Genomic DNA, 8,555 nt, shown 5'->3' on the forward strand with positions numbered 1-8,555 from the left:
TTAATATTTTTTATAATTATTTTTTAAATTAATTATATAACAAAAAAGTACTTTTAAAATTTAAAGACAAATTTTATCGCATTGCTATTAGACCGGTTATGTTTTATAATATAGAGTGTTGGGCGGCCAAAAGAGAACACGAACATAATTTAAATCATTAAGTGTGTTAAGGATGAAGATGTTGAGATTAGTGAGTAGACATATATATGCAATTGGATAGAATAAGGAACGAAAATATAAGAAAGAGAGTTGGAATAGCACCTATTGTGAAAAAAATGATAGAAACGTGTCTCAAGTGGTTTAGACATGTGAGAAGAAGGTCGATAGAACATCCAGTACAATAAAAGATATTTGACTAAACTAGAGATAATGAGAACATATAAGGAGAGTATAGCATATAATCAAGAAATACATAACAAAGCATTCTTTATGTTTGCGTACTCTTTATGTACTATTTCAATAGGGGAGTTGAAGGAGTTTTAGGATCTGAATTGGTTGGTTTATCTCAAGAGGAGTTCTGATCAAGGTTGCGAGAACCGGACCGGTCAATAAACCGGTAAAGTCACTGGTTCAATAATTTATTGGTTCGACCGGAGTTGAACCGGTTTAATAAAATTAAATAAAATTATTAAAAAACCTAAAAATAATTTTAAATATATAAATTCAATAATTTCTAACTTAATAAAATTTAAAATTTCACAGAATAAATTATCCATAACTTAATATTAGAGGTTTACAAACAACTTCAAACATCAAAGTTTATTATTAGAGGTTCACAAACAACTTCATAATTTTCTGCCTTATTTTTTTTTTTGTTTTCTTCCAAAAGCCTTTTGAATTGAAGTTCAACATCTTCAGTTACTTTGTTACAAACTTTAATTTGTCCAGGAATTTTCGCAAGATGATATTTCATTCTATATATCCAGAAAATCAAAGACCAGAAAATAACTTCAGAAAACCATGTAATCCAGATAAACATGAAGCAGCAACCAAAATCATGTAATCCAGCATGAACAAATAAATAATTCAGCAACCAAAATCATGAAGCAGCAACTCATTTCATCATGAACAGATACCAAATCATCAACAGCAACTCAAACAGAATAAACATGAACACAGATAACAAATCATGAACAGAAAAATTATAAAATCAAGCGCAGATAACAAATCATGAACAAATTGCAAGCTAATAAATCATAAAATCAAGCACAGAAAATCAGAAGGCAGGTGGAAGGAGGAGGCGACGATTAAACAGGAGGCGAGGTGGAAGGCGCAAACGAATAAGAACAGAGTATTACCGGCGGCGAGTAACGGCGACGAAGGAGGAAGCGAGCTCGGCGACAACGATGAAGGAGGCGAGTTCGGCGACGACCAACGAGGAGGGGAGCTCGGCGACGACGAAGAGGGGCTGTGGGACGGCAAAGAGGGGCTGTGGGATGTGGGATGCGGTGGCGATGGCGGTGGGATGTGGTGGCGATGGTGGTGGCTATGCGATGACGAAGAGGGGCTGCTCGATTGTGGCCCGTGGGTGCTTTCTCTTCTGCCCGTGGTGGCTATGCTGTGCTTTCCCTTGTGAGAGTGTAAGACTGAGATTAGGATTAGGGTTCGTTGCGTTTAGCTTCTCTTTTTTTTTTTTTACCTTCAAAACGACGCCGTTTAGTAGTTTAATATCCAAACCAAAAATCGCTAAAAAATTGGACGGTTCTTCCGGTTCACCGGTTACCGCCGGTTCGACCGGTTTTCTCACCGATTTTTTGTCAGGTGGTTTCTGACTTTACCCGGACCAATTAGGTGACCGATTTTTTATTTTTCCGGTTGAACCGATCGGTCTGGTTCGGTTTTCAGAACCATAGTTCTGATACCATAACAAAATGGAAAGAGTACATAAGAGTACGTAAAGATAAAAAATACTTTGTTATGTATTTCTTGATTAATTGTATTATAAAAAAAAGTTGAAAAATTAAAGCAGGGCAGTTTAGTTAGAATGAAAGTAATATAACTAAGAATACAATTTAAAAAAATAAAAATAATGTGATTAAAAATAATTTATTTAGATACGATTACTTATTTTTATTTTCCTTTAATAATGGTCTAAATTAGCCTATGTATTATGAAATTATTTATATTATTTATGTAATATTTTTTTATAAGTAACACCCCGAAACTCTTCACTCTCACTCTCTCTCAAAGCATCACTCCTCCTGACAACACCATTGGGTAGATGAGATGGAAGATAGACAAAGAATGAAAAGCAGAAAAGATCTTGATCCGTTGGCTATAATTTAACTTAGATAAAACTATAAATCAGAATATGTTTAAAACTAAATAACCACGTGCTACATTAGGAGTACACGGAGTATGTTGCTCTTCTAATCAAACAATTACGTACCAACCCAAATTGACGCAGGAATTTCTGCTCAAATCTCTCTGAACAAGGTCACTAAAGACAGTTACGAGATAATTAGGTAAAGTTTCGCAAAGCAATCTGGGAAATATTTATAACCGCCCCAAACACAAGAACTTTATAAATACAAGTGATTCACTATGTCACTGTAAGAGCCGAGCTTAATTAATCATTTAATTAAGTAATTAATTGTCCAAAGTAGGTTCCGAAAAGTTAGAGTGAGAATTTCAGGATTTAAAAGCGATTTTTAGACTCAGTAGGTTTTTTTGATTCAAAAAATGTGCTTTCTGCGAAAAATCGTAAAAATCGCTAACCGATAGTTGAACCGGTTGAACCGATTCAAGTCTGCCCGGTGCTGCACGAGAAAAAGTGGAAACAGTCAAAAACCTTAGAAAAACATTAGAAATGAAAAACCGGGCATTAATTTTTAAAGGTTTGGCCCGAAGTTGGGCTAAAACGGGATAAAAACGCTAACGGGTTGGACCGAGCCAAAGTTGAGCCCAAGCCCAACATATAAAAGGGTTCATCAAGTGAACCCATCAGCCATAACTCTCTCAAAACACAACACCACCAGCTGAGAAGAGATGGAGAAGAGAACCCGTGAACACTATTCACTTCCATCTTCTCAAGCTCATATCTTGAGCTATAGAGCTCTGATCGCCGCACCGTTGGCGGCTACGCATTCCTTGTGAAGAGCTCTACAAAACTCATATAAGAAACTGGTAAGAAAAGCTCGATATTCTCTCAGTTCTTCTCTTCAAAATTTTGGGTATTTAGGGCTTTTGATTAAGTGAGTTTTTGTGATTTTGGATGTTTAGGTTTGCTCTAATCCTTGCTTAGCATTGAATTTTGGCTATCAAAACTGTTGAAAAATATAAGAGACATTAAACTCTTGTGATATTATGTTTAAATGGAACCCTAGGTTGATTTGTGATGGATTATGCATATATAGTTTGATTATTGTGAGTTTGGAGCTTGTTGGTGCTTGTTGGAGTTACATTGGTGGCTTGCTTGTAGTGGAGAACTCAACTTGTGCCATTTTAGGGTTTTGGTGTATATAGGGAATCGGCCAAGGTATGGAAACTTAGGCTAGTGACCCATAGGATAGGTTTGGAAATTTATATGTTGTTGATGATTGTTTGGGATGTTGATGATGTGAATGTTGCTAGATGATGATGTTGGGATGTAATGTATGATGAACTTGTATGAATGTGCATTATGATTATTACTATGGAGCATGATTGAGTTGATGATGAAGATTGATATTGATGAAATGAGGATTTGTGAATGTGTTGGTGGGAAAATTGTTTGATATGTGGTATATTTGATAATTAAGGTTGAGAATGATGAAGTGTGGTGGAAGTTTTGATAGGAATGGTAAATTGTAACCCAAGAGGGTAGATTGTGCTGAAAATGGGAGTTGGTATTGTTTTGGTTGGGTGTGGGTTGTGAAAGTTAATAAATTAATGTCTTTGTAAGTTTTGGTAAAAAGGAATTTTTAGTGAATTTTATCTGATCATAACTTTTGCCTTGATTTTCAAAATTGATTGAAATTTGTTTAGAATTAAAGCTTATTGAAAACTCTTTAAATCGATATAAAGTTTGAAAAATTTGGAATTTTGTAGAGGAAGTTATGATCATTCAAAGTTGGTGTTAAAAATCTGAAATTCTGCTAAGTTGCAGAATATTATGATTTTTGGTATGTGCGCACGCACAGCATTGTGTGCAATCACACCTCTGCGAAAATTTCAACCTGTGTGCACGCACAGTCCTGTGCATACACACACGCAGAGGCAAGCAGTCTGCTTGCAGCGTTAGCACAGCTTGTCCGCGCACACACCAATAAGAAATTGCAACCTGTGTGTACGCACAGCCCTGTGTGCACGCACACGTTGGGAAGGTCAGTCGGTTGGGGGTGCTAGCACAGCTTGTGCGAGTGAAAAGACTTGTGAGTTTTTGTACTTGTGCGTACGCACACCCCTGTGCGTACGCACACTTTTAAAAGTCTTCCTGGGCGTGCGCACGCACATCCCTGTGCGGACACACACGCCCTGTTTCTCAAATTTTTATTTGTTTTCAACTATTCTACCTTCCTAACAAGGTTGTAAACTCCTATAACACCATTTTAGGACTCTTGGGCCTAGTTTTGGATATTTAAAATAGGAGAAAGAATTTAAGGGTTTTATATGATATTATTTGGAAAGGTTAGAAAACGGAGGTCTAGGTTTTTGGCGTACTGAGGACGGTTCGATGATATGTGATGAATGGTTGGGTATGAGATGAGAATTGAGGAATTGTTGAGTTCGGAATAAAAATGTGAATTGACAGTGGTTGAGATGAATCGAGGACTCGAATGTGTGATAAGGAATCAATGATGCATTGAAACTGTTTTCTGAAAAAACCACTGAACTACTGATTTATATTGAGATTATAAGATGCTATGCGCCCGGCAGGGACGGTGGTTAATCCCGTCTGTCGAGGTAGCGGCAGCGGCATAAGGACGGTGGTTAATCCCGCTTACGTTGAGATGTGAGGTCTGAGGCAAGAGTATCCCGCTCGCATCCTTTCGGATCATCAGAGTGTGCAGGCACAAAACCTTGGACAGTGATCCGAGCACTATATCTCAGGGGTTCCCAATAATGATTCCGAAGGGCGACATCTCCATGGAGATGTGTCGGGTTGGCAGTTGAACCGACAATGTGATATCACAGCCAGTAGGGCAGGCATTCATCATGTGCTTTTTCTATCTGCTTGTATGCTCTGCTGACTTGTAATTGTATGCCTAATTGAATAACATGTCTATTTGCTTACTTGAATTACTTGCCTTATATGTTTCTACTTGTATTTTACTTGCATTGTAATTATCTATATTTTTTGTTGGGATTAAGGAGGTTCGGAAGGCGGCGGCAATGGGATCGCATGGAGGATAGGTCGGTGAAGGCTGTCGGACAGCGGTGTTAGTTAGAATAGAAATCCCTTAAGATAGAATACCCTGTGTAGTTATGTTAAGAGTTATATGATTATGCTTTATTGTTTTAGTATGCTTTAAGATTGAAATCGTGTGATGGATATGAAGTCTATGATTGCCTTTGGCGTCAGGGTCTTATATCCTACATCACTGGGCACTGTTACCATATTGAGAACCTCCGGTTCTCATACCATATTTTGTTGTTGTTTTTCAGATGCAGGTTGCATTCCACCTCGCTGAGTTTCTCTGATAGTGACAGAAGCAGAGGATCATGATATCTTTTGGAGTCTTTTTGGTTTATTCTGTTTATGCATCTCTCCTTTTGTATTTTGTTTTGCCTAGAGGCATATATTGAGAGAACAAAACATGTATAAGCTGTTTTTACTGTCTGGTTATGTATATCTGTATATGGCTAGCCGGCTTAAACTCTGCGAGCCGTGGCTAGATTCCTATGATATTATACTAATATATTTTGATATATCTTATCTGTTTCTTGTGCTCTAAGTTAGAAGTTTCGTTAGTACGTTTTGCGCTTTGTAAATCCTATTTTTGAGCTATATCCTTTATTGGGCTTCTAGATTATACTATTCTTTCTACATATATATTATGTACGAGCTTAGAACTGTCGTAATCTCTGATTAACCTTTACTTTACGACGCGATGTAAAGCTTAGACTAATTAGGGTGTTACAGTCACAGGTACGTTATTCATGCTGAATAACTCATATTTATCTTCTACTCTTACTAACTTGAGCGTTGGAGTGCCTTTGCAGGTGCCTACCGCCGCCGTTTTTGGAGAAAACCGATGTATCATCCTTCTTGTCCAAGGAAAAGCGAGTCCGAGTATCGGGAAAACGAGCCCTACCTTAGAATCGCTTATTCACACAGTAACATTTGGTGCCCACCGTGGGGTCGTATATCTAACCCCACCATCTTTTCTGCCTGATTTTTATCTTCTTCTTTTACAGGATGTAATTAATGGCGGAAGAGCAACACACTATAAATTTGAAATTTTCCGATAACATTATTTAGCGGTATGCAATTTTAGTTACATGTTACACATTTTTTATTTTCATATTTACGTAAAAAAATGTTGGCTTCGTAAGATTATATAACTATTTGACCAAATAGCAAAATTAATTTCATTATCTTTGATCAAGAATAAAATTTCATAGGATCTGAATAATTTGAACAAGAATAATTTCGTACTTTCAAGATGTTAGTTCAAAAAGACTTATCATCTATTCTACTCCTTTAGTAATAGGGAATCTTTCAAACTCATTTAGAATTCATATATTATTTGTGAATACAAGTTCTATCTTATTTTTTATTTCGCATTGCTTTACAGCCTTTACTCTATTCACAATATTTATTCCTATACTAATTATTCTTTTCCTTCTTATAACAATTTTTAATTAGTTTTCAATAAAATAGCATAAATGCAAAAATTACTTAATTTTGATTGACAATTTTTATTGAAACAATGAGATACATTTATTCTCAATTATTTTTATCTATCGCAAATTTCTATTGCTAGTAAGTACTATTCTGTTTTTCAATTGTATTTTGATTGCTCGATACTCATACGGTCCTATTTGTGTTGTTCCTTAGGTAATTTCAATTATTTGTTTCTTGGGCTTTAACTAATAAAATATGTGTTTGCATTGTCACGTTTAACTTCTTTTCTAAATTGAAACTGTCTTGTATATTACCATATCATGAACTGCTGAGGTCAATATAAAAAGACAAATTTAAAGTCAACAACTCAGAGACAACGGTGATGACCACACCTTAACAATAATGACTACGACCATGTGCAGTGCGGATTATATTATAACTCGAACAATTTGTACTTTCCAACGACCACTCGACACCAAAATCAATATACAAAGACGTGTATCACAACCTAACTTATAAGACAACAATATGGTGATGTGTTATTTCTTCATTAATGAAATATCTTTACTCTTTTACTTTCAATTTTTTATATCATTTTCATCATTCCTAATTGATCTATAAATCATCTCATACACAATAAACATAAACCGCTCCGTCACGAATCTTCAGAATCATATATAAATCTTCGACCGATATATACTCCCCCATCAGGTACGTTACCAAGTTATATATCATTAATTCTTTTCATACCAAAATAAACTTACAATTCAGATAGTCAAATTCTAAGAAACCGATGTATATATTTACCTAAGTCATTAGAATCTTACAAATTTTTATAGTACTCTTAACATCTTTTAAGCCATTTTTTAAAAATTATTTTGCATAGAATAAAATATTTTTTGTAGTATAATTTAAATAAATTTATTTAAAAAATTTATTAAAAAATATTCATGATTATATCACAAAATGTATATAGTTCGAATCAATGTGATTCGAATTATCCCTGGAATTCATTATGTTTATCACTTGTAATTCGAATTATGTTGAGTACATGCATGTATTTACCTAAGTTACTAGAATATTACAAACTTTTATAGTACTCCTAATATCTTTTAAGTCATTTTTTTAAAATTATTTTGTATAGAATAAAATATTTTTTTGTGGTATAATTTAAATAAATTTTTTAAAAAATATTCATGAGCTATCAAGAATGGACAGAAGAGTATTGTATAGAATTCGAATTGCTCACCATATAATTCGAATTAGAGTGATTCGAACTGCTCAAGCATAATTCGAATAAGAGTGATTCAAACTTCTCCATGCGTAATTCGAATCAGCATGATTCGAACTACCTAACATGCATACTCCCTCATAATTCGAACTGCATTGATTCGAATTACCATTGTCTTTAGTTCGAATTACATTGATTCGAATTATATAAATATATGCTTTTGATTGATCCATGTCTCATTTTTCATTTTTCTGTTTGATTAAATCATGTAATATCTCATCCAAACCGACTTAATACTACCATTTGCCGCTAGAACACTTTATTATTACTCATTAGCTTCATTCTTTTCCACATTTTGTTTCCTTGAACTTTGTTTTGGCATGCACGTGTAAAGCAAGGTTTATTTTGAGTGATGTTAGAAACTCAATATTTTTTGGTTAATTTAATTTTAGTTTTTAAATTTATTTTGTTTATTTTAAATTTTAGATCATAAATAATAAATCTATTAATTTTAAATTCTAAATTTTAAATAAAAAAATTTTGAATTAATAAAAT

General features: G+C 34.5%; 2 pseudogenes; both read left to right on the forward strand.

Moving 5' to 3' along the window:
• LOC107632376 overlaps positions 1 to 1,576 on the forward strand; it is a 7,462-nt pseudogene extending 5,886 nt beyond the window's left edge.
• The window catches only part of LOC107632375, a 3,857-nt pseudogene continuing 1,478 nt past the window's right edge, over positions 6,177 to 8,555 (forward strand).

The sequence above is a fragment of the Arachis ipaensis genome, chromosome B03 (assembly GCF_000816755.2).
Source record: "Arachis ipaensis cultivar K30076 chromosome B03, Araip1.1, whole genome shotgun sequence".
Lineage (NCBI taxonomy): Eukaryota > Viridiplantae > Streptophyta > Magnoliopsida > Fabales > Fabaceae > Arachis > Arachis ipaensis.